We start from the raw sequence: 27215 nt of genomic DNA on the forward strand, positions 1-27215 counted from the left end.
ATCACAACAATGTACTTCCCACGTGCTCAAGGCTTTAAGACACAGTTGTCAAACATCTGGAGGGCCGCAGCTCTGCATAGTTTAGTTCCAACACTAAACACACCTGATCAAACAAATTAAAACACACAGGATAATGTATTGAAGCAGGATTGAAACTAAACTGTTCAGGGCTACTGTCATGACACTTAGACAAGGAAGATCCAAAAGCAAGTATTTTAGTTCAAAACAAAAGAAAGCCTCAGGCCACGGCGAAGACATCAAACGGGCAGCGAAGGATACTGGGAGACAACATACAGGACCAAGGACAAACAACGGACTGATAACCAGAACATACCACAGGAGGAAATATATACACTCAAAAAAATGATATGTTGGCGTTAATTAACTTTTTTTTGTCCACTCGTTCCACGTAACCGAGTTAAGTTACCTTTAAGAAAGAATATTAATTTTAGTGAACTTAAGTTAGTTACATAAAGGTAATGTAATGTTGTTTAGTTCAATCAACGTAACATTTATAATTTAGCTTTAATCAATGTAGTTATTTAAGTTCAATTATTGTAAAATTGATATTGTTATGTTTAACCAAATAAAAAAACTGTTTCTGTTTCATTCAGTTTATTCAATAGCATTTTTACAGTTTTACACATTTTCCAGCAATAAAATGATTAAGATCCAAATCCAAATAAGTCTTTATCTGTATCTTCACTTATTACAATAAGTTAAAATATCAATACTATTAAAATAATAGTAATACAAGTATGCAGCAAATTGAAAACAATAAATGATTTTAAAAATATGCTTACAAAAACATCATAAAATACACCTATCAAAATAATACTTTTCATATATTACAAAAAACATTCAAAAATAATATTCTGCCTTCAAATGATTTATCAAAAATATACTTAGAAAAATTAAGTCTTCTTTTGTAAACTATACTGTACCTTCTTTACACTGAAAAAGCAGAGAACACTTCAGTTGTTCAAAGAAAGATTAACATTTTAAAGCAAAGTAACACGATCAGCACTACACCATAAATTAGACCAACCATCACAGATCATGCAATAGCTACACACATTCATCTATCTGACACTTGCACCATTTCTGCACATTTGCACCAGACACTTTCTTACAACCACTCCCTATATCTAAAAAACAAAAAACAAAACATTGTGCATGAAGTCTGCTTCACATAGGTGTGTGGGCTTGACAAACCACATGTAGAAGCATTCTTAATTCTTAAATTGTTTTGTATAATTAGCACATCTTGGGTGTATTGCCTCTTCTTGTTGATTTGCTGAATGTGTCCTCAATTGTAAGTCACTTTAGACAAAAGAGTCTGCGAAATGTTAATGTAACTACTGTAGATTCATAAGGTGGTGTTGCACATCAAGGTTTGTGCTTCATCATGTCCAGCATCCTAAAAATGTCAGGTAAAAAAATAAAACATTTACCAACAGATCAAAGGTGAAAGGAGGAATTGGTTTAAGAGGAAAATACAAAATGTTTTTAAAAAAATAAAATAAAATAGCTTACCATGTACTCCCTCACTTTGAGGGCTTTGAGGATGCATTCACACCTTTTTTTCCACTGGTGATGTTCTAAATGACATGAAATGACAATTAGTAATTTACTAAGTAATTAGTAGTTAAAATTACTAGTAATTTTTACTGTACATCATTTTAATGTGTATAGGCATCTAAAGGCATAGTACCTGGATGATCCACAGTCTCCTCAGCCAGATATGGGACTATAGAGGTTGAGCTGTAAACCTGTGAGGGAGAAAATAGATGTGAGTGAGCAAAGATTTGTAATATTAAAATATAATAATATAAATAGCAAACTACTAAACTTAAAAAATTAAACGTGTTAGGTGACCAAACAAATAAGCTTACATTAAATATGTCATCATGCTAGATGTTATACTACTTAAGTGTCACATATGCTTTTTTGCTGATTTTTTTTTTAAGTTAACAGGCTTGAATAATACAATTAGATAATAAATAACAATGTGCCAACACCACATTTTAATAAATTTTATGTAAGTTATCAAAACTGGCATTCAAACTCGACAAACTGCTTGACACTCATTTAAAATAAAGACTATCAAATCAAATAAAAAATCAAATCACTTTTATTGTCACATTATCAGCAGCACGTGTGCTATGATGAGTGAAAAGCTTAGACTATTCTAACATGACTATTCCTTACTACCAACATTTGCAACTTTAGTTTGGGGGAGTTAATATATACCAAGTATAAAATTTCACAGGAATGCAAAACAAACTATACATTTATCTGTCTATAATGTGGAAAAGACACAGGGAACATGGCAATTTCATAGCAATACTATACACAAACACAACATAGTATTACAAGGGAGTACATTTATGATTCAAATGTTGTCACAGCCTCAGTATAAATACATAAAAAGTAAAAAAAAATCTCACCTGTGTGTCCACATTGGGAAAAGCTTTGTGCACGTTCTCAATTTGTACTGTAATCTTCATCTTTTGATTCCCATAATATGGCGCCGAGCTGAGAGTGATCGTTGTGGTTTGAATCTTCTTACTTCCTGTGTTGTTTTTAAACTGCGCATATGCAGATATTACTCCACCTATTGACCAAAATGCAGTACTGCAGAAGCAACACAACTCCCTTTCATTCATGTTAATTAAGCGAGCTGTTTAAATGTGAAAACTTACTTTTTCTAATTTTTTCCAACACAACACTTTTATTTTTAATACACAAACATAAGCGAATTGTTTAATTTAAACATAGTTACATTCTTTGGACCAACTACAGCCATAATTCATTTTTTTGAGTGTAGCCAGCCAAATAAGGTTCAGCTGGAGGATGATAAGTCAGCTGATGACATCAGCTGATCCTAGCACGCTGTCAACACAAAAGGTAAACAAACACACACCCTCACACATGACAACACACAAGGTATGATACATAACATACAGGAGGAACACACATATCCATAAACCGTGACAGCTACGGCCCTCAAGGAACTAAGTTTGACACCCCTGACTTAGGGCATTCCATTTAAACCAATGGTCTCAAACTCAATTCCTGGAGGGTCACGGCTAGTAGTTTAGCTTCATCCACCTCCAATTCACACCTACTAAATAGTCTGTAGTACAGGGATGTCCAAACTCAGTCCTGGAGGGCCAGAGTCCTGCATAGTTTAGCTCCAACTTGCTTTAACAAACCTGACTGGAAGTTTCTAGTATACCTAAAAACAGCTTGATTAGCTGGTTCAGGTGTGTTTGATTGGGGTTGAAACTAAAATATGTAGGACACTGGCCCTCCAGGACCGAGTTTGGACACCCCTGCTCCTGTAGTCTTGAACACCTTGAATAATTGGATCGGCTGTGTTTGATTAGGACTGAAGCAAAACTGTGCAGAGCTGCGGCCCTCCAGGAATCGAGATTGAGACCTATGATTTAAACCCATTCAGATATTCCACCAGTTGGACACTTGTGTGATGTAATCAATGATGTACATCTAAGTGAACAAGATGGAGGGACGTTAGCAATCTGATTTGTCTGCTTCCACATTGCTTTACAAGCCGAAAAGTGCTAAGTGACACATTCCTACCATAATCATATAGACACTTTTGAGAGACGTTTGCCATTGTACAGTAGACATTCTGTTCTGTTATATCCTGACTAGCTAAAGTCTTTGTTGCCCTCATGCATCAATGATCCTTGGGCGCCTAAAACCAAGTCGATTTGTGCTTCATCCTTCCTCAGATCTCCCACTTCAGCTTTAATAAATGTGTTCAATAAATGTGTCCTTCATATTGCATTATACAGTATTCAACAACCTGCACTATAGTACTCAAAGCTGTAGAGCATTGTGAACGTTGACTATGCCATGTCTAACAAAGTCCTTTAGCATAAATGGTTATAATATTCAATATATACAGTAGAAGTAAAAACATCACCATCGAGACTCTCCAACCGCAGTCTTTCATTCTCCATTGAAAAGATCTCTTTTTTCTTATGAAAGCATGTAACCAATTGAACAAACACACATGAAACTTGTTTCCTGATGTTTTTGATTCAGCCTTATCCTTAAGATCCTGTCCTTTACTTGTCTGCTTATTGTCTGAATATATGACTACAGGATGTATTATCAAGGATGTGTGGAATAAAGCGCTGTTTAATCCTTGAGCCAAGGCAAAGAAACATTTCCAAGTGCATAAGCTCTACAAGAACAGTGTTCGGTGTCAAAATTTCATAAAAGCTCTGACCTTTACAACTTTTTAAATCTCTAAAGAAAGCTGGTTTCTCAATAGATAACCTTCTTCATTACAGACGGTTTGCTTGAATGGCCAGATACTGTCCACAATTTATTTTCTTCAGGATCATGATGTTTTCAGCGATTGGATGATTTGCAAAAAACTGGGCTCAGTTTTTCAAAAGTAATCCAGTGGGATTTTGGATTACGGAGTGAATCAAATCTTGTAAATTAATTTTTTCAAAAGTAACAAAGGGATTTTGAATTAAGAAGGAAAAATTATAATCACAATTATTTGGTCATGATTGTAATCACGTTTATTCAAAACGATTACTATTAATCAATTAATAATAAATAAAACGATTAATAATAAATATTTCCCAAACGATGTTTAACAGATCAAGGAATTTTTCACATTATTTACTATATATATATATATATATATATATATATATATATATATATATATATATATATATATATATATATATATTTAATTTATTTATTTTTTTAAATAAATAAATTATTTAATTTTATAAATAAATTAAAAAAATATATATATTTATTCTATATATTCAATATATATTGAATATTTATTCAATATATATTTTTGATTGTCTGCAGAAGAAACTACTGTTATACAATGACTTGCATAATTACTGTAATTAAGCCTTGGAATCACACTTTAATCTGAATACTAGTATCTTGAAAAAATATCTTGTCAAATATTACGTACAGTCATCATAGCAAATGTAAATGAAATGAGTTATTAGAGTTACTAAAACTATTGTGTTTAGAATTGGGTTAAAAAAAAAAGTCTTTCCATTAAACAAAACTTGGGGGGAAACAGAGGGCTCATAATTCAGGAGGGCTAATAATTCTGACTTCATCTGTATAAATAAGAAAAGGGAAATAAATACTATAGAAAAAAAACATGAAACAAACTGTGCTTTAAGCATCTTAACTGTAAGAAAAAAAGACTTTAGCTACAAAAGTCCTTCAGTCAAGAGCAGTGAGGGATTTTGTCCTTTTGTTGTTTGATTAATGACATAAACCAGGGGTCACCAATCTCGGTCCTGGAGGGTCGGTGTCCCTGCAGGGTTTAACTCCAACTTGCTTCAACACTCCTGCCTGGATGTGTCAAATATACCTAGTAAGACCTCGATTAGCTTGTTCAGGTGTGTTTGATTAGGATTGGAGCTAAAATCTGCTGGACACCAGCCCTCCAGGAACAAGTTAGGTGACCACCGATATAAACAGTCAGCAGCAGGAATATATTGCACGCTGTCACTTTAAGAGTAGTGCAGTTCTGATGTATGGGTTCTCTTTCACTTGTATTTTGATTTTCAACTCATTCGTTTACAACACAAATGAGGATTTATATGAATAATCACTAAACACCGTGTTGACACAAATTTGCATGTATTTGACCATTAAAAAGTGCTCACATTAAGATGTTCCCAAAGTATAACGTAAAATAACGGCCGTTGAGTTACAGAAATTAACTGTAAAATAACAGATATTAAATTACAGAAATAAATTTTATTTAAGGAAATTTCTGTAATTTAATTTCTTTTTTTTTTTTTTGGTAAATTTCTGTAATTTCATGGCCATTATTTTACGTTTTTTTCTGGCACCCCAAAACATAAAATTACAAAATTTTTAAAGTGTAAAATATGTAATCAATATAACTTATCTCTAATACAACAATAAACTCTGTACCGCATCGGATGTCACTCCCTCGCTGTAAATGGTAGTGCTCCCGCTTTTTTTCTGCAACCAAGCTGTGCGAGCATTCTGAATATTTAAAACCCGGCAATTCATCTATAGAAGCCGATAGAAGTGACTAGCATACGTTAGGCAGAGGTGCTTATTGTGATCAGCGTGGCCCAGTTTCCCCCAGTATTCACTCTTTGGAGAGGCCTAAAGTAATAGAGGCCTTTGATTCCTTCATTAAGTCACCGCCTCACTCCTCCTGCTCTTTCCTGAGGCACCCGGCAGGACTCCGTCCTTGGACACTGCTGAGCAACATCCTCTGAATAATCAGTAAGTTTGAGTTATAGTTCCACAGCCCGATGCTGACATGCCCATCTAAAGAAACAGTGTGTTCTCCTTGCAGCTTCTTTTCCTGTCCTTCTCCCTTCCTCTCTCTTTCTCTCTCCATCTTTCTGCGCGAGCAAGTGTGTGCACGCCTTCACATTTCCAGTTGTCACGCATAAATAATCAGCAAAAGCTCCATCGCACCCAGAGCGTTCGGACGTAATGTAGGAATCCAGCCTGCATGGCCAAAGCACTAATGAGGTGGCAAGGATGACATTTTTAAGACATTTGCGGCATCTTTAAGGAAAGAAGCCAGAAATTAGAGGCTGTCTGGGCTGTGTGTTAAACAGATTCTTTCATGTCTTATTAGCATGATTAGGTCTTGACCTTGTTAGCCTCCATCATTGTTTCTCCCTAAGCACTGCTGTCTAATTCCCCTCCTCTTCGTGGCACACTTAATTATTCAGGAAAGACGCACATATGTAAAATCCTTTTCTCTGTGTGAATTAACGGTTAACAGAAATTAAAATGGACTTTACTTACTTTCTCAAAACATGTCTGTGGACTGTACCCCATACTCAAGTCATTTCATATGAAGGCTACTGCATGTCTCTGTGGTTTTTCATCAAAACAGCGCGCGGGGCCTTTAAAATGACTTTCCTTTAGAGGCTGACATCCGCTACTCTCTTCAAATCACATCTAATCAAATGCCCAATGGTTAATAAAATTCTCGCCCTATATTTGTCACATTTAATATCCAGTTTTATAAGGAAATGTGTCGTATTATGGAATTAAAAGGAGCTTTAAATGAAAATCATGGTTGAAATCCACATTTTATCTTTTACACTGCTACTTTTTAGTGCACGGTTTATTTGTCAACCAATCAATCAATCAATCAATCAATCAATCAATCAATCAATCAATCAATCAATCAATCAATCAATCAATCAATCAATCAATCAATCAATCTATCAATCAATCAATCAATCAAATCAATCAATCAATGTCACGTGTGGGGGAGAATCACACAAAACGCAAAAATCCAAGTGCAGCAATTTATTAACAAAAAGACAAAGGTATTCAAAAAGACAGATTTCCAAAAGACAAAGGTTTCCAATTCTTGCACAGAACTATAAGCAAGATACAAAAACTAGATGACCAGATGAAAGAACTGGCAAAAATCCAAAAACGGGTAAATACAAGGACAGGATAGGAGTGCTAACAAGTGCTAACAAAAACGAACACAAACGGGAATCCAAGAATAATCCAGATAAACTAGATAACCAGACAAATATACCAGATGTGAGAAACCAACAAAATCCTAAGGCGACTAAAACAGAGAACAAGAGGGTTTGTAAAGTCAGGACTAAATTAACAAACACGAAACAGCTGTAACATAACACGATCAGTGATACAAAGGATTATGGGAAAGGAAGTGAAACTACAAAACAAACTAGTGCCCTTAAGTGTCCAAACTAGGGCACTGCAACAGGTGTGACAATCAATCAATCAATCAATGTTAAGCATGTGACAATAATCAATATATCGTCCTTTCTCACAATACATGGACATGACCTCAATCAGTTTTGGGCCGCATTTACCCTGCACTGTTCAAAAGACTTAATTCAGATTTTTTTTTTCTCCCCAGTGGCACAGATCAGATATGGCCTATGTACTTGTAAGCAGGAACAAATCACATGGATTACGATTTAGTCAAATAAGATTCAGGCCTTGTTCATTTGTGGAAATTCATCCGATATGAATCGGATCTGTGTTCTCGTGTCTGCAGTTTAAGCAGGTAGATCGGATTTTTACCTGTCGATGCGAGTCGCACGTCATTAAAAACTGGTAACACTTTATAATAAGGTTCATTAGTTAATGCATTTACTAACATGAACTAATCATGAACAACACTTGTACAGCATTTATTTATCATATTTGAACATTTACTAATGCATTATGAACATCCAAGTCCATGCTTGTTAACATTAGTTAATGCACCATGAGTTAAAACGAACTAACAATGAACGACTGTATTTTCATTAACTAACATGAACAAATACAGTAGTAAATGTATTGTTCATTGTTTGTTCATGTTAGTAAATGCATTAATTAACATTACCTAATGAACCTTATTGTAAAGTGTGACCTAAAAACTGTAGTGAATGACGTCAAGTCTGACGCTTTCTTTTCAGAACAGACTTCAGCAGAGTCCCAAACCTTAAATCTCATACACGAGGACTTAAACAGCTTTTATATTGTCATATAGCACTGGTATTTAAGCATGTTCACGAGAGCGAGAGCGCGCAATATCCGCCACGTAACCAATACAAACTAATATAAAGCTAGTGCATACATCACGTGCATGAACCACACCATGGACATCACATTAAGATGCCTAAAGGTTTAAAAAAGCTTATATATCAAAAGAAAATGGACAAATGAGAACCTTTCTGTCATAAACTATAGTAAAACAGCTTGTCAAAAGCTGCAAACAGATTACATAGAGGAATAGAGAAAAGAGATCTCTTTAATTATCAGCTGTTAGTCAGCGCCCACTCTTTTTTTTTATCCTGGTCATTGCGCCTTTGCAGTGTGCTGTGTAAATGCAGACGATCGGATACAAGTCGCTTTTAAAAGATGATGTAAGAAGGTCATCAAAAAAATTGGATACAGTTACAAAATCAGAATTGACCATCAAGATCTGCAGTGTAAATGCAGCCTTGGTGATGGAATATACACTCAAGAGCCACTTTATTAGGTATATATTACTAGTACCTCTTTTTGCCTTTAAAGCTGACCTATTCCTTCGTGTTATAGATTCAACAAGGTGCTGGAAATATTCCTTAGAGATTTTGGTCCATATTAACATGATAGCATCATGCAGTTGCTGCAGATTTGTTGGCTGCACATCCATAATGCAAAAATTAATGGATTCATTTCATCATTCTTGTATTCATTATTCTCTCCCCAAACCTATTTATCAAAAAAAAAAAATAATAATAATAATAATAATAATAAATAATAATAATAAAAATAAAATTAATTTGTAATAAAAAAACAAAAAAATTCTCCCCTATGGAATGCAACACATTTTGAATGGTAATATTGCATAAAAGTGTATGTTGCGAATCACTGAATTTATAAGCTCTGAATCATTCATAAGTATGAAGGTCAACCTCTAACCCCATCCATAAACATAACATTCACCGAGACTTTGACTGTGGAAACAACAACAACACAACATGGAATGCATATGAATGTATATATACGTGACTAAAAACTGTACTTACAGGACTGTTTTATACCATACAGACAAGCACTGATGCACAAAAACCTATTTCATTAAGAAACGTGATGGTTACAGTAGTAAAAGGGGTTCCGAACAGTATTTTTACGGGTTCTTCCGGGGGAATTCTGCATTGCGTTCAATACGGATTACCAACATTTGTTTTCAAAAAAAGAGTTGGCTCACTTGAAAGGTCACATTACAAACTTTATGCAGGTATGTCTCTCTTGTACACTACCTGACAAAAGTCCTGTCACCTCATCAAGTTTTAAGAACAGCAAATACTAACTTGACTTCTAGTTGATCATTTGGTATCAGAAGGGCCTCTAGATTACGGCCTCTAGATTACGCTTATTTTAAGATCAAATGAAACATGATCATGCGTTGATTATTAATTATTTAATTAGGACAGTAAAGTCTGACTTTGCTTATACAAAAGTCTTGTGACTTAAAGGTGCAGTAGGTGATCTGCCAAAATGCTAACCGCTTAGCATATTATCTTTGAACGGCGGGGAGGGACAGTAATTCAAAGCCACACCCCCTGAAATCGCGAGCGCGCGCACCGCGTCACAACAGCCGACAGACAACCCACTAGTTTATGTCATTCGCCAGTTAGTTAGTGCCAGCGCAGTGCAGGAATTACATGAAATACTTTGCCACATGCTATTTCAGAGTGAATATTCAGAGTAGCATGGTAAACAGTATAGGAAGGCTATCATTGTTCAAAAATGACCCAATGTGAATATAAAAGCAACTTCAGCTCAATAAAGCAGGTTAGGCGGAATAGCGCTATATACTGGTGTTTTGTTGGTAAACTAAATATAAATCTACATTATAGATGCTGTCAAAGAACCTTATAAAACTGAAAATAATCACATCAATCTTTCACCGGGAGATTTCAGTGGCTGAACAACACGTCTGTGCATATAAGTCATTCATAACAAAACACAATCTAACATAAAATAGTTTCAAAAGAGAACATTACCTAAGAGTAATACTTCAGCCATGGTGTCGTCCTTCCTCCAGCGTGCTAAAGTAACTCTAATATTGATTCAGGTTTTTAAAAGTTTCAATTCAGCTTTTGATTTCTCCCGGTCCGTCTCGTGACCGCGCGGCCGCTTTAAGAGTGAATTATACCAGCGCCTGTATAACACAGTACAGTAATCGGCCCGAGCTCGGGCGTCCTTCGGCGCCTTCGGCTCCGACTCGGCATCTGCGAGCGGCCTGCAGCTCGCTCGGAAGCGCATGCGTTTGTGATGCAGACGGGCATGCGCTAATGGCGGATCTGCGTGAACAGATGCGCAGAAGTCAGAATCTACATTTGCTGACAGACAGTCTGACCTGCCTATCGGAATTAAGGGAGATGACGGTCCGACTCTATTTAATTGGATAAACATTTTTTAGTTTTATGCTTTACCCAGAATATAAAAATACAAATAAACACATTCAGATCGTTTACTGTAATCATTACTATTGGACTGTGAATTAGACTGTGATTAGACTTTCAACCAGCACAACAAAAAATGTTTGTGAAGACAATCACCTACTGCACCTTTAACAGAAATAATGTGCAGTATAGAATATAAAGTCATGGTGCAGTAGAAAAAGAATTAATATTGCGTCTGACTTCCTTGAGCTTGGAGGTCTGCATCCATACATCTCTGCAATGACTCAAATCACTTATTAAGTCATCTGGAATGGCAAAGGAGAGATCTTTCAGGACTCCAAGAGTTCATTAAGATTCTTTGAATTCATTTTCAATGCCTCCTCCTTCATCTTGTCCAAGACAAGCTCAATAGTGTTCATGACTGGTGACTAGGCTGGCCAATCCTGAAGCACCTTCTTTTCTCGCAGGAACTTTGATGTGTAGGCTGAAGTATGAGAAGGAGCGCTATCCTGTTAAAGAATTTGCCCTCTTAAAGCCTTATTATAAATATATACAAATAAAAATAGACCCTTCACGGTTTTTCAAATGTGTTTGTTCTAGAAATATGATCAAATATGAAAGTTTCCATGACTTAATATCTGCATTTTTCAACCCAAGAGGATTAATGACACCATTTAAAGCCATTTAAAAACAGTTACATTAGCCAGAAAATAAACAAACTATGTTACTTTACAAAGCACCATGTCATGACAACAATGTTTACCTCACTATGGCCTGGTTTCTATCAAGCTGTTATTACATTATGCGCTGGAACCTACAGTATGTGTAATGAACAGAGCTGACAAAGCCCAGAATGCGAAGCTGAATCCAACAGAAGTCTTCATTAATCAAGATCTTCAAGTCAACAGGTCGTGAACAAAGCCGAAATGTACTTAAGGCTATGCAAAGTGATTCGAGCACCGGAAGCCAACTCTCATCGTCTCAATCACCGCTCGGCAAGCAAAACATGCCCGATTCAACCTGCTCGCCCGACACCTCCACCAATGTGGACAAGACCGGAGTGATGAGGAACATATCGCCTTTGGCAACTGTTTCAAGTCGCGCCAGTGTAAAGCAGAGCTGCCTGTCACCTCCCATGATCCTCAGCGAAGGACTCCGGCACCTTGATTTTGCCGTCGCCTCATCCGTCGGCATCATTTGCAGGGAGTAATTGATGGTGGCGTTGACAAATGCGGAGCCCACCTTGCATAATTAATAAATGAAAGCTCCGTGCTTTGCAGCTCACTCTGTGATGTGTGGGAGAGAAGGTGTGCCCGCTATACAAGCCGTTATCTGGGGACAAGTCTCATTTGCATTCCTGAGACTGTACTAAAACACCAAACACCAGATCTGATGAACGTGATGTGCTGCCACATGAAAGTTGACTATTTGATCATTTGATGAGAAGGTGTTTGGAGCGTGATGCATCCGTTTTCAAGGTCTGTCTAAGAATAGAGGAGGTGCAAGATGACTGATTTCATCATTTTTGATCATTGTGTGATCTTTTAGTATTGGTTTTATTAGCATTAAGTTCCATCAACAATGGACCCTTTTCAATGGACTGTTAAGATCCAATTAGAGCATGCTGCTTAATTATTCATGACTGCGCGTGCTTTCCGAAGGCAAGGAAGACCTGCCAGTGCCAAGCTGTGAGACAAGTTTCACAAAGTTAAATTTAAGACTTTAAGACTTTTTAAGACCATTATAAATTAAATTTTAAACCTTTTTTTAAATGGCCCAGATGGAAAAGATTTTTATTTGTGTATAAAAATATACAAATTTAATAAATTTAATAACACAACAATACAGTAATATTAATATTTATATATATATATATATATATATATATATATATATATATATATATATATATATATATATATATATATATATATATATTAGATTTTTTTTCTTAGCTAAATATTTTAAATATTGTGTAAAAACAAGCAAGCTCTACTTGTCTCCATACACAACATAAAATAAAATAAAAATGAACAAATCTTTTAAAAAATGAACAAAATGAACAAAAGTTTTAAAAAAACTATAATAAACTAAATAAAACAATCTGTCCAGGTCGGTGTCCTCAGAAGTGGAGACCATTTAAACAAATGCTAATGTAAGGAAGATAATTAAACCATTATGATAAATAGAGTTAAAAATTACCTTTTAAATAAAAAGTTTAAAGTTTTACTGATGTGATTGTTGGTGATTGTATGGGTTTTGGCCAGATTTGATTGCAGTACACGAACAAAGGAAAATTAAGACATGTTTAAAAAAAAAGATTTAAGACCAACAACACAATATTTCAATAAATTTAAGACTTTTTAAGGCCTAAAATTTGGATTTTGAGATTTAAGAAATTTGAAGACTTTAAGACCCTGCAGAAACCCTGATAAAGTGCCATTCCTGCTTAAAGATGCGGTGCATGCAGATTCTGGCAGAGCAGCATTGCCCTTTTATGCAAGCACTAGGTAAGTTGACTGTATAAAACAGTGTAACCACATCATCATATCTGCATACACATGGGCCTGTTGACTATTGCAGCTTGCTTGTAGTGCCATTCCTGCCTAAATCATTGATGCATGCAGATCCTCTTGTGTGTATTGCTTATTCTTGCTGAATTAATGGATGTCTCTTTAGTAAGTCGCTTTGTATAAAAGCTACTGCTAAATGACACATTAAATGTGTTCAACAGCCCCAAAATAGGTGGTTTCATGGAGTGTTCAAATAGGCTAGAGAGTGGACTCCACTTTCTAGTCTATTTGAACACACTTCCAGTTCAAACAGACTAGAAAGTGGATTTATTCCTCCCTGTGCAGTAAGATACTATATGCAAGGCCAATTGAAACTAGGTAAACTGTATCAGGTGTGTGTTTGCAAAGAATTGTGGTCAATGTAGTCCATTTGAGTAGTAGACGTGATATCTGGAGTGCCCTCTATTTTTCTACAGTATCTGTTATGTATAGGATCGCAAATACAAATGGACAGATGTCAGCAACAGCAAGTGGTACACTGGACTGATATTCTACACTTCAATGTATGGTGAAGGTGAGCTTTATTACTGAGGAATGCTGTCAAGACACTTTCTTCTTTAGTGGGTGGAAATACAGCAGGAAATGGCAGGGATGGTTCACTAGTCTACAGTCGAACAGAAACTTTCCAGGAATGGCTCAAAGGTACAGTATGTGACTGTTCAAGTGTCTGCTTTCAGATCAGGCTGTGACTATATGCATTCACATCACAGTCAGCAACTAAAAACTCTAATCAGTCAGTTATTGGGAAAAATGCATATAATGACATTTGAGGACACAAAAAAATACTTCTGAAAAAGGGAATCAAAAGTGCCATGTTTTTTAAAATGATACCATAATTGTTATGTAGTGAACAGTGGTAAAGCCTGGAACTTTGAAAATTAACTTGTGGAAATTAATTTCCAATGTAAACAAATGCTGCAGAGTTAACGCTAAACTCTGACCCTTTTCTTAGGCTTATCAGAAAGTGGCAATTGAGACAGTGACCATCAGTCTTTTGTTTATCAAAGAGACAAAGGTGTTAAGAGCCCAGAACTTGCAAAACAGCTTCTTGATCCAACCAACATTCGACATTGTCTCAAGACACAGAGAGAAACATGGATCAGAAAACTTACATTTCACAAAAGAGACACAAGTGGAATATTTCACTTCATATACCTGTATTTTGAAATGATCATGTATATATTTAATATGCACAGCTGGAAAGACTCCACTGTTAGAAACTTTGCTTATTAAGGTTTATAAGGTGGGATATGAATGCTTGGGTAAAGATCAACTTTACATAGTGATGTTTAGATGTGGTTTGGAAAGTAAATTGTGCATAGGAATAGTTAACCGGTGGCCTATGACTATGCGAATGCAGGCCACATTATGGATGCCAACTCCCAGTGACCAACTCACAGGATCATCCAATCACAATGCTGGATTTGAAAGATGACATCCGCTGTGCAACCCCCTTTAGGATGCCAACATTGTGAACCTTTTTTTTTTTTTTTTTGGCACCTGACAACAGGTTTTGATCTTTGGTTTCGTTCTATAATGCTTAACTTATTTTTCTAAGAAGGTTTGAACTTGAGAGTGTTTAAACAAGAGAGAAATGTGTGAAAATGTTAATGCCTGTCTGAAAAAAGTGTATAAAGTGTGTATTCACAGCCTAATAACATCTATAATAATTGTAAAAAATAAAACTGACTACTTTGCAGATTTCACCTATATTGTGGGTTATTTTTAAAACGTAACTCCCACGATTAATGAGGGACCACTGTATTACTGATGTTGTAGAATTAAACTATATTATTTAAAGCATGTGTCAAGTTCAGACCAAAAGCTTAATATATAAATAAATCTATTTATAAAACCCACTAAATTCAGGATGATGAATGCAGAGGTTTAAAAAAGGCTCATTTATTAGTTTTGGCCAACAAAAGAACGTCTTATGCCTGCAGCACGCTGCCCTAACTGAGTTTTCGGGAAGAGGATCCGTGTTCGTCTTTGTAATGCTACACTGGACAAATAGCATTATTGTTACATCCAATTAAAATTGGCATACCTAAATTGAATTGAAACCTTCTCAACCTTTTCCGCCAGCCCCTTGCATGCTGCTAAATGCACGTGAGGACACGTCAGAATAAAGCGAACACTCGAGCATGCAGTTATCAACGCGCCACATGTGCTGCTTCTCCGAGACAAACACGAAGGCGGGATGCTTGCCTTTGTTCCTCTAGCGGTTCATTGGAAGCGTTGGACTAAAGCAGTTCCAGGCGATCTGGCGTCTTGCAGGATTGTCTCTCTGGCTCCAGGCTGTGACTCTGGATGAGAAACTGGCTGCGGTTCAGAAAGAAACAAAGAGGCAAAGGTCACAGCCCGTGCATGGCAGTACAATGTTACAAACCCAATTTAAACTTTGAGAAAAAAAAAGTGATATTTTGACCCAAAAGCAAGCATAAACGCATACAGTTTCAGCATAAGGACTGAGCAATATAATAAAAATATCATATCCCGATAGCTATATATAAAATATACAAATACTATATACAGTTGAAGTCAAAATTATTATTATTTTTTATTCTTTTTTTAAATATTTTCCAAATCATGTTTAACAGAACAAGGAAATTTTCACAGTATGTCTGATAATATTTTTTTATCAGGAGAAAGTCATATTTGTTTTATTTGGCTAGAATAAAAGCAGTTTTAAATTTTTTAATAACCATTTTTAAGGACAAAATTTTTAGAAAAATTTTTGATAGTCTACAGAACAAACCATCATTATACAAAAACTTGCCTAAATACCTTAACCTGCCCAGTTAAATCGTTATTTCACAATTATGTAAAAAATAAATTACAATGATTTACATTTTGTAAAGTCTACTTTGAGTTAGCTCAGCTGTATGTGTGGCAGTGACAATGATCGTAGATAATCCAGACCTGGAGAGACAAAAGACACTCCCCCACTGGCTAATGTTCACCCATCAAGGGCATTGTAAAGCAATGTCCAGCTGCAAAAGCTAGCCCAACCTAAATGCTTGTTGTATAACTTGCTGAATTATGACCATGTAAACACTATAAGTAAGTACTGTATGTGCACTTTTACAGCATGCACAAAAAATATATTTGCAATGGTATAAAACGTGTTTGCAAACTGCTGTAATAAAAACTCTCTTGTGCATTATTCCAGCACATAATATTAATTTCTGAATAATTCTGAGACACTGAAGTAGCATAATGACAAAAGCTTTAAACATAAGAATAAATAATATTTTAAACATGAAAAACAATTACTTAAAAAAAAATAATAATAACAATAATATATATATATATATATATATATATATATATATATATATATATATATATATATATATATATATGTATATTAAGGGTGTCACGATCCTCCAAATCCTCGATTCGATTACATTTTCGATTCTAAAGACACAATTTGATTCGATTTTCGATTATGAATAATTAATTAATTAATGACCAATTAATTATTTGTAGCCTACCGTTTAAACTACCTGACCTGCATGGTCTTTGTTTTACCCATAAACAAATCATACAGTAAATGAATAAAGGCAAGATACACACATAATTACCACCTGTCAATCACTTTTTTTTTGCGGGACTCGTGAATAGGCAGTGATCTGTGTCGTTATACTGGCGTCTGTAAAAAAGACGCACAACCAACAGGAACCAGCCAACAGTATCTGAGGTGTTCGCTAAAATGACTAAGTACAAGTGAGTGAAAGATTGAAGCGGTCTACTGATCCTCTGACTGCCTGAACCCGCTGTCTCGAGCCCATGGCTGTGTGTGTGCGTCTGTGTCTGTGTGTGTGGTCACGTGATGTGCGTTTTCAGAGGTAGAGGGGAAGGAGGGCTGCTCAAAAATGCTACACGCCACTGTGGATGTCAAATCGTTGTCGTTCTAAAATGCCATTTAAAAACAAAGACAGTGTAAACAGGGCCTGAGTGTGCACTTTTCGCGAGCGGATTTGCAACGGGGGCGGGCGGAGGATCGCGATGCCGGTGTTGTCTATCGGGCGAACCCTAATACGTACATAGCAGAGCTTGCAAAACTGTGGGGTTTTTTGTCGACAACACGAACGTTGTCAACATAACTCACTGGAAATCCAACATGCTTACACACCGGCGACTTCATTGAAAGAGGAGAGGGTTTAAGCTCTGTTGACAGGTCTCCTGCTTCTGCAGTTTAACAAGCACTTCAACAAGCTGGTTTTTTTCCCGCTTGGCAAGCCAAGCTGACGTGACATGGGGGCGTGGCAGCATCGACAATTCTATTTTTTGATTCGATAATCGAAATTGAGCATAAATTTCGATCGATTTCGATTTGACACCCCTAATATATATATATATATATATATATATATATATATATATATATATATATATATATATATATATATATGCTCAAATCGGTATTCATTCATATATTATCAATTTTCTAATTTTTATTTTATTTATTTATTTATTTATTTATTTATTTATTTTTGTAGAAACTTCTGGGGAAATGTTTGATTAAGAATGTAGAAATCTAAAATAAATAATAAAATATAAAATACTTATAATACTATAAGTAAATGTAAACTTAAAGCTAGGTAAACTTTTTTTTCCATGCTCTTATTGGCATATCTGCCTGCGTCTTGGTCATAAAAATGTGGTAAAAAAAGTACTACTAAAACAAAGTATTACCGCAAGCTATGTATTTTGCGACACCACAAAATACACAATATAGCATAATATTAAACAATAGAAATTTATTATTTTGTCAATATTATACTATTGTCATTATCGCACATCCCCCATTCTGCACTAAAATAAATAAGTAGCTATCAAGAGGGGAAGGGGAACGGGGGAAAAAAAAATCCAGTTCAAGGTTGCATTTGAAGGCAGGAAGCAAAAACAGCTGGCTTGGGAGCATTTAGAAGCCAGCCGCCATGGCATTGTCTATTTTATCACCAGTAATGTGTACTATTTGTTCCACTCAATGTGCAGCGAGAAGGCGATTTAGAAAGATTGATCTTTTCGCTTTTGTTGAAGACCAAACTCTGAGGCATCAATATATGTCCTGAAACAAACCTTGATTAGTTTCCACAAACCACAAGACAATATGTGCTGTAAGAGAGATGCAGCTGCTTTTATTTATTGTGCTGTTGCGGTAGAGCAGTGGTTTTAACAACATTAGTAAAGCACATCTGTATGGCTCGGCTTACACTGTAATGCACTACAATTATGGGGACGTGCTCCTCAGGAAAACAATAGTGCAATATAACACTCGACATGAAAACAATAATGTACTACATTGTAAAAAAAAAAAAAAAAAAAAAGTAGGTTCCACACAATTCCTTCATGTTGTCCCAACACAAATTAAGTTAATTTAACTGTTTTTTAGAAATTTAAGTAGATTAAACATAAAACAATTAACCCTCTGAGGTTGCCAGATCGCCGCGGCATGATAAGCATTTATTTTTTTATCAGCGCCAAAGACACTAAGAATACTCTGTTGGTTTTTTTTGGTCACACAAAAAAAGTTTTATACACCATTCGAATCGTTTACACTGAAAAAAAAGTCAGTTTTACTCAATTTACTTGAGTTTAACTCAATTTTTTTTTTTTTTTACGTTTAGTGGTAGTAAACTATTTATTTGGGCTGAATTTAAACAAACAAATTAAGTTGAACATTATTAAACTTAATTTGTTTAAATTCAACACAAATAAATAGTTTGCAACAGTTCTGCATGCAACACTTTTTAGGTGTCTACTGTTTTTGTGTGTGTGTGTACACTCACAATAACAACAAAAGTGAGTGCTTTGGCAAAATAAGCATAATATACAGTGTGTGCGTTCTTTCTTCTGTCCACAAAACTGTTTTTAGAAACGCGTCACTAAAATGAACTGAAACTCTGTGGTATGCAAGTTTGACATCCAGTGGTTGAACAAGGTATTGCACACCTGGTTCAAAACACTTTTGATTGAGAACACCAACAAAAGCGAGCCAGACTATCAAGCTATAAGGCAGATTTAAGTTGTGTTCTAAATAAAAGCTGAAGCATGCAATAGCAGGAATATTTTCCTTATTTAAAGAAGCTTTTGTTCTAGTTAAGAGCTGAAATTTATATTTTAGAAATGGCTTCTATTTCTTGCTGGTGAACAACAGAAAACTGACAATGATCCCCTCAGGTACAGCTCATGTGCTTTATTATGTGTTAGACGTTATTAACGTGAGTTTAAAAGCCATTTTAGATGACATTTATTGCCATTCTGCTACTTGAAAACAAAATAAACAGATATTGAAAATTAGAACTGTGACTTGGTGTAAAAAAAACACATATCAGTGATCCAGCATGTGCATTATGTAATGTTAAAGAGGTTTAATATGTATCAATTACGTTTTAAACCTTATCATTTTGTTGGAGTGCAGTGAGTGCACTATTCTGTGCTTCTAAAGGCTTTATTTAAATTTATATCATGCTTCGTCTGGTGCAAACAACCAAACTGCTTATCACTGCAAATCTACCATGTAACCTGCTCAACTAATGTTTACGTTCATAATATTTTTATTATTTGAAGAGTTCAGATGCAAAAGCCGCTAATTGTCACTTCCGCCAAAAATTAGCTAATGACATTGAGCGAATGTTTTAGGAATGTAGTACATGTTCAACAAATATTTTAGCTTCAAATCATCCAAATCCCAGCGTACGCATACACTAAACGCCACTTGTCTTTGACAGCAAAAGCCGCTATATCCCAAAAAAAAAAAATCAGACGGCGCAAATCAAATCATATGTTTTGAATGTAGCAGCACACTGATACGTCTGCTTTTATGAGGAGACTGTTTTATTCTGCCTCTGATTTCGTTTTTAAAAGATGGAGTTTGATGAACTGGATGAGCCTGTCTGACTCAGTGAAAGGCAAATGAAAACGTTCGGAAAAGTCAGGAGTGTTCCATGACTTCAAAACGTTTTTTTTTTTTTTGTGCAGTGATGCTACTTTGAATGAGTCCGATTTACTAAACAATAAACGGCAACTGCGTTTCATGAAAGACAAAGTTAAGATGCTGTTCTTTTATCCCACATGTATGCTATGAGGATAAACAATAGGCGAGAAAGAGATCAATACCTTAAGTATGGTGAGAATAAATGAATTACAGCTTCTAAAAGTTTCTGAGAGGCATCCCCTTTTTGCCCAGAAGGCCTAGCTTTTGTTTTATTTGCTAATTTAAGCTATTTTTTAAAAGATAAATATAATGTATAAAACTATACATTATTTATATTACTTCATATCACCTTTACATCTGATAAGCTTTTTATGTTAATGCACAGATAATGTGCAGATATTGATGTTTCACAATGTTTTTACACTACAATATTTGAATCTAACAAGCTTTGCAATGTTTACATTTTAAATCCAAATCCCAAATATCAGAAATGACAACAGATTGTTGAGATTTAATTAATGTCAGTTTTAATGTTATTGATTAATGCATTTGACAGATTCCATTAATTAATTTTCCTTTTGCTTAGTCCCTGGTTTATCAGAGGTTACCACAGAGGAATGAACCACCACTTACTTGACAGATTTATGCTTTTTTATTTTAGGTGGTTAGTGTTTTATTTTTGGTAAAATAATCTATAACTGCATCTTTTGTGATTTTTCAGCTAATTACACAGTTTGGTCGCAATAGGTGGATTTAGAGGTTTTTGCTAAAAAAGCACAAGTAGATTTAGCTGGTTTTGACGCAAAAGAAAATTTACCAAATAAAATCCAAATAATTACCAAATAATTTTGACAATTTTGAAAAAAAGTTATTTTATTTACTAGCTAATAACCTTTTCATTATCTAAAAAAAGTTTACCTTCTAAACCTAATTATAGAAGCCTTAGCTGATGATTGATTATGGAGCGTGTTTGGCATGCTGTCCCGGGAGAGAGCCCTGAGCTTGTGAGATCCTCGAGCCTGGGGCTCCCCCCTGTTGCAGGGCGAGAGGGGAATCTGAGTTCAGGTAGGTCTCAAGAAATCCCCTGCTTGATATTATTGGAAGTAGATTATAATGCTCAGAAGTGTCTATGCTGTCTATTTAGATTTGTCAATTTACTTATGTTATATGTTTTTGGTCTGTGGGAGGAAACCGGAGAGCCCGGTGAAATCCCACGCAAACATGGAAAGAACATGCAAACTCCGCACAGAAATTCCAACTTGGCCAGGTAGTGTCTGAGCCGGTGACATTCTTGCTGTGTGGCCGTGGTGCTAACCATTAGGCCTCCGTGCTGCCCTGACAAGGAAATGGGAGGAGTAGAGGTGGAAGGGGGGATTCTTCAAGACGAAGATGGCTGGGGTAAGATGCTCTGGTTATTTATAGTGGTTAAGGAGTCGTCTGATTGGTAAATCAGTGTTAGCTAATGTGGACCAGGTGCTATCAATCATAAGCGCGTGCTCCTCTCGAAATTAGTTTATAAATAAACTTCACTAAAAAACAAAGAGATCTGATGGATTTAGAGGGTTTTGCATCTGAACTCTTCATTTGCTAATTAATAACCACCTCATGTGGAACTCAGAATCTGTGTCTCATTTCAGAGTCTGCTACAGTTCACCGAAGGTCGCATTTCATTTGCAGATGCACACTTTGAGACCTTTTCTGACTGAATGAAGGAATGAATGAATGAATGAATGAATGAATGAATGAATGAATGAATGAATGAATGAATGAATGAATGAACGAATTCATGAACTAATTAATGAATGAATGAATGAATGAAATACGCTGTTTTCCATCAAGGCAACCCATGCTAAACTGCCATTGGGTGGGTTAAAAGGACCAATACAAAGTTAAACGTTTCGGCACGTTACGCACATTCTTAAAGCAGAATTACTTTGCATGTTTACTTGGCATGTTTCTAAAATATTTGCAAACGTATCATGGTATTGTTATGCTTTAGAAAAGTCAAAAACCAAAATATAGCACCTTCAAGATTCACAGATCTAACTAATTTAAGTTGATTGATTATAAAAAAAATAAGTTGTCACAACAAAATCTCAATAATTGTGTTGTTTCAGCTCATTTTAAATAAGTAGTTTGAACAATTGGCAAAAAAAAAAAAAAAGAGTATATATGAACATTCCTCAGCAGCATTTATCACTCTTTCATCCTTTCTGTCGAGAATGTGTAATATCTAATATCGGTATTTAACCGATGCATAACCATAATTAAAGTGTCATTAACACAGACCGCTGCAAGAGTGACCTGGCTATATAATTACAATTAACTAATGACCCTCATGCAAATTCATTCATCGAAATAGCTTGACGAGGTTAAATCTTACCACCGTTTTTGGGAGCATTTAACAGCACATCGGAATTAGAAAGGGTGTCATGATCTGAGAGCCAAACTGTTTATGCAAGTCGAGGCTTCATTAAACTTCAAAAGGGCTTCGGATAAATAGTGTCAACATATCTGACTGTTAGGGATGATGCTGTTGGGTTCACAGATCTTTAAATCTCACATTACTGTTCAAAAGAAGACATGAAAGCGAAAACCTACAACAAAAAAAGTGAGGAATGTAAAAATAAATAGATGAGAAAGATATTTCAGAAGGAGACATTTCGGTGCTTGTGTTGATTTCATTAATATGAATAAATGAATTAAATGATTCAGATACACAAGGAACAACTGTGGGGACTATTAGCTTAAATTCCGCATAACCCAGAAGTTGCAAGTGTTCTTTTTTTTTTCTTTTCTTTTTGTAATGCAGTTATTAAAGAAGGGCGACGCAGTGGCGCAGAAGGTAGTGCTGTCGCCTCACAGAAAGAAGGTCGCTGGGTCGCTGGTTTGAGCCTCCGCTCTGTTGGCGTTTCTGTGTGGAGTTTACATGTTCTTCCTGCCTTCGCGTGGGTTTCCTTCGGGTGCTCCGGTTTCCCCCACAGTCCAAAGACATGCAGTACAGGTGAATTGGGTAGGCTAAAATTGTCCATAGTGTATGAATTTGTGTGTGTGGATGTTTCCCAGGGATGGGTTGCGGCTGGAAGGGCATCCGCTGCGTAAAAACGTGCTGGATAAGTTGGTTGTTCATTCCACTGTGGCGACCTCGGATTAATAAAGGGACTAAGCCGACAAGAAAATGAATGAGCTCCTAAAGAAATGGAATATTAAATGAGAAAACAGTGGGCGTGGCATGTTTTTTCTACTGCAAGCTAATTGGATGTAGTAAAGTAGGCATTTCATCCAGAAAGACCGTCAAAACGGACAGTCTGTGGTCAAGTATGTTAGCCACGCCCAATACCTCAGACAGACTTATGCTGTGTCCAAATTTGCATACTTATACTACGCCCTAAAAGTATGTACTGTTTTTGTGAAGGCAAAGTTTAGTTTTGAGTGTGCACCAGAAGAGTATGCAAGCTTTGGGACATACTACTTCCTCTTTAACAGATCGTTGTGTTGCTTAGTTATGCCCCGTCAATCATCCACACACCGTCCACATTCATAAGTCTTTCATGCAGAGAAATCCCCTCAGGTCTTTGGATAATTCTGCATTTAGATGTCCAAACTCATCTTATAAAAGTTCAGTATTGTTGTTGCAGATGAAATATAACACAAATTGTGTGATTTAAATATTTTCCAGGTGGCTAGATATTGACTAACAGTCATTCAAACATCTTTACCGAAGCCTCTCTTCTTGACGGTCGGTCTCGCGCATCCATCATGTTTGTAGTTTATTTACACTTTTCACAAGCATTTGTGTAGTTCTAATCGAATTCACGTCCAATGCGCAATGTATTGTTGGCAATATCAGCGGTGTGAGTGTGGATGCTTCTTCACTTAAATTTTATACCAGAAATAGCAAACCATCCGTTTTTATAGCAAACCATCCGTTTTTATAGCAAACCATTCGTTTTTTTTCCATATGCCGGAAGTTCTGGCATACTCGTTTTAACATACTATGGTTTGGGACATAGTAATTCTATTTTCAAATACTATTTAGGACGGATAGTATGCGGATTGAGACGCAGCACAAATCTTTGATATGAACTGAAAACAAACAGGAAGTGCCAACATATTCGTGAATTGCTGACCACAAAACTAGCAACGTGAGTTAACAAAATCATATGGCTAGTTTTGAATTCCTTTGCATTCTACAGTATAACCAAAATAATAATTAACCTTCTCTCGACTGATATTAGTAGCTGCTATTAATATTTGTTTGAGTGCTATGAATATATAGTTCTCCCGAACATACAAACATTTTTTCTCCAATAGAATATTAGAGATATTTTGCTGAATTTGTAGTCTTTGGTGATTTGTATAATGCCAAGTCAATCATCACTTGTTTTTGAGATTCTAAAATAAAACATGCAAATAAGTTTTTGTTTACGCTTATTTCAAATTTTTAAGTTTATTACAATCTATCTTTATGTTAAAGAAACTATGTATACATTCAATTTATTTTTTTTTTACAAACTAAAATACAGATAAATAAATTACATTTATTATGCAACTAAAATATTAGAGGTGTGAACCAACACTAGTCTCACAGTTCGGTTCGGTTACGATTATCATGCCATCGATTCGGTTCAATTCGATATTTCGGTGCCTCACGGTGCATTGACGGGGCTTTCCATACACAGTTTTATATTTTCTTCACAGCAGCATTTCTTGTATTAAAATGTATGAATATATTTATATTTATGTACTATTTGTAATACAATTTTGTCATTTAATACAAACAGTCAGATATATAAACTGTAACTTTAAACAAAACGAGCATTTAGCCAATAATATAAACAAATATAAATATCCAGCTCAATTTCTGATCCTTGTCTAGTTCTCTTACAACCCTTTGATTGGTCACACCCTCAAAAAAAAAAACGGTTGCGATTGGCTCTTGCGCGCTGCATTCTTCACAGATGAGTGATGCTGATAAGCGGCAGGCAGCAGCGGCAGCGGCGATCTCACAGCTGATGTATGATAGACACGGTGGAGAAAACTCTGCAGACACGCGCTCGTTTCTGGATGCAAAAGTAACGCTGTAAAACAGCCGAGAAGAGAAGAAAAGCCACGCCAGCAGGTCAAATGGGCCACTGTGTGTGTGTGAGAAAGAGAAAGAGAGAGAGAGAAAGAGAGAGAAAGAGACAGAGCGCGCGCGAGAGAGAGAGAGACAGAGAGAGAAATGGAATAGGCTACTTTCATTCTCTCGATCTCAGTGAAATAGGGGCTTTTGTTGTATATGTTAGTGAAAGACTGATCCAGTAAACACACACAGTGAAATTGTGTACAGTTTATGAGTTTTAAGTAGTTAAAGCGCTGTAAATACTCGCGATCGCCTCCCTCACGACAGAGCGCATATGAGGTAAATGACGTCAGGTATAACCGGTTATGATTATTACTGAACCGATACCGAATTGTCCGCATCTGCATCGCAGTGCACCGAAAAAACGATTATTTTTGACACCCCTATAAAATATATCAGACTGATCTTGTGATGAATTGTAACTTTTACATGTTCTGATAGTGTAGTGACCAACTTGTACAAATTCATACGAATTTAGTCAAATGAAAATATATGATTTTTAAAAGGGGGTGTGGCGCCAAACTCCACCTCTAAACCTGACCGTCGTTGGGGGATGAGCAAATCGTATGTAAACGAAAACTGTATGAACGAAATTCATACATCAAAAAGTTTCAAATTGCCATGATAAAGCATTGAATATACAATGCACATGCTCATTATGCATATTTTACAGTGCATAATCCATTAGCAAAACGAGATCATGAAAGGAACATTCAAAAGGCAACTTGTGCAAACATCTTAATCATATCATTGTCTCTTTTAGATTAAAGCAAATACTTTGATTGCTGACATCCATGTAAAGTCAATAACACATCAGGTCAAACAAGTGATGGACAAACAGCTACAACAGAACGTTCTAACAATAATAAACAAAAAGTTATTTTTTTTTTTATTAAGTGTTCTGATTGCTATTTAGAAAGAGGAAAAAAATTCAGCATTTGACCGCCAGATATTGATTTTAGTGTAATAGGAGCTGGGCTGAATCTCTGAAGCGAGCAAAAATAGAAGCTTGTGAGATTCCAGTCAGTTGTACAAGGCTCCAAAACAAATAAATAAATAAAAAAAATCTCAGTTATGAAGCACAATAAACACAGACAGGTGTATTGTACGGCGGCCTTCCGACTGCTGTAAAGAGCGAGCCACCGAGTCAGCAGAGCAGCAAATAACGCTGTGCGGAGGAAACCTTTGCCTGTCTCGAGAGTGTCCTCTCTTCATATTTCCTATTGTTCTTTGGCTGTTTGTTTGGTTAAGTCTTCACCGTCATTGTTTGAGGAAGTGTTCTCCGCTAGGCGAAGCGTTTCTCTCACTCTCTCCCCGATAATCTCCTTTCATGGTCTGCTTGGCAACGCATTCACTTCTGCTCATCCACACGGCGAAGGAGGGAGGAAATCGACTTTTATTTATTTAGCTTGCTAGAGCTTATTTACTTATTTATTTTGTCAGCGGGAACAGATATTGTGATTCCAGTCACCCTTTTTTTTTTCGAATTCAAATGTGTCTTCTGTGCGCCTGCTGATTATCAGCCTTTTGATAATTCCCTTTATGATTGGGCTTTGTCGTCTTTTTGTCAGTGGAATGGGATTTTTTTGGCCCCCTCAAAAGGC

General features: G+C 35.9%; 2 long non-coding RNA genes across 13 annotated transcripts in view; both read right to left on the reverse strand.

The window, feature by feature from the left end:
• The window catches only part of LOC141386167 (uncharacterized), a 180337-nt gene that overhangs the window by 90977 nt on the left and 62145 nt on the right, over positions 1-27215 (reverse strand). For 9 of the 12 annotated variants that reach the window (XR_015493099.1, XR_015493092.1, XR_015493098.1 and 6 more), the window contains one exon: positions 15749-15862. This is a non-coding gene — a long non-coding RNA (uncharacterized LOC141386167). Of the gene's footprint in view, positions 1-15421; positions 15863-27215 lie in introns of those variants that run through there. The other 3 variants (XR_015493088.1, XR_015493094.1, XR_015493090.1) reach the window with 1 other exon arrangement.
• Positions 602-2579, reverse strand: LOC147843330 (uncharacterized). Its single transcript, XR_015493036.1, has 4 exons — positions 2451-2579; positions 1715-1772; positions 1537-1601; positions 602-1420 (listed from the first exon to the last, which is right to left on the reverse strand). It is a non-coding gene; the product is annotated as an uncharacterized LOC147843330 (long non-coding RNA).

Source organism: Danio rerio, chromosome 6 (genome assembly GCF_052040795.2).
Source record: "Danio rerio strain M-AB ecotype USA chromosome 6, GRCz13ab, whole genome shotgun sequence".
In the NCBI taxonomy this organism is placed as follows: domain Eukaryota; kingdom Metazoa; phylum Chordata; class Actinopteri; order Cypriniformes; family Danionidae; genus Danio; species Danio rerio.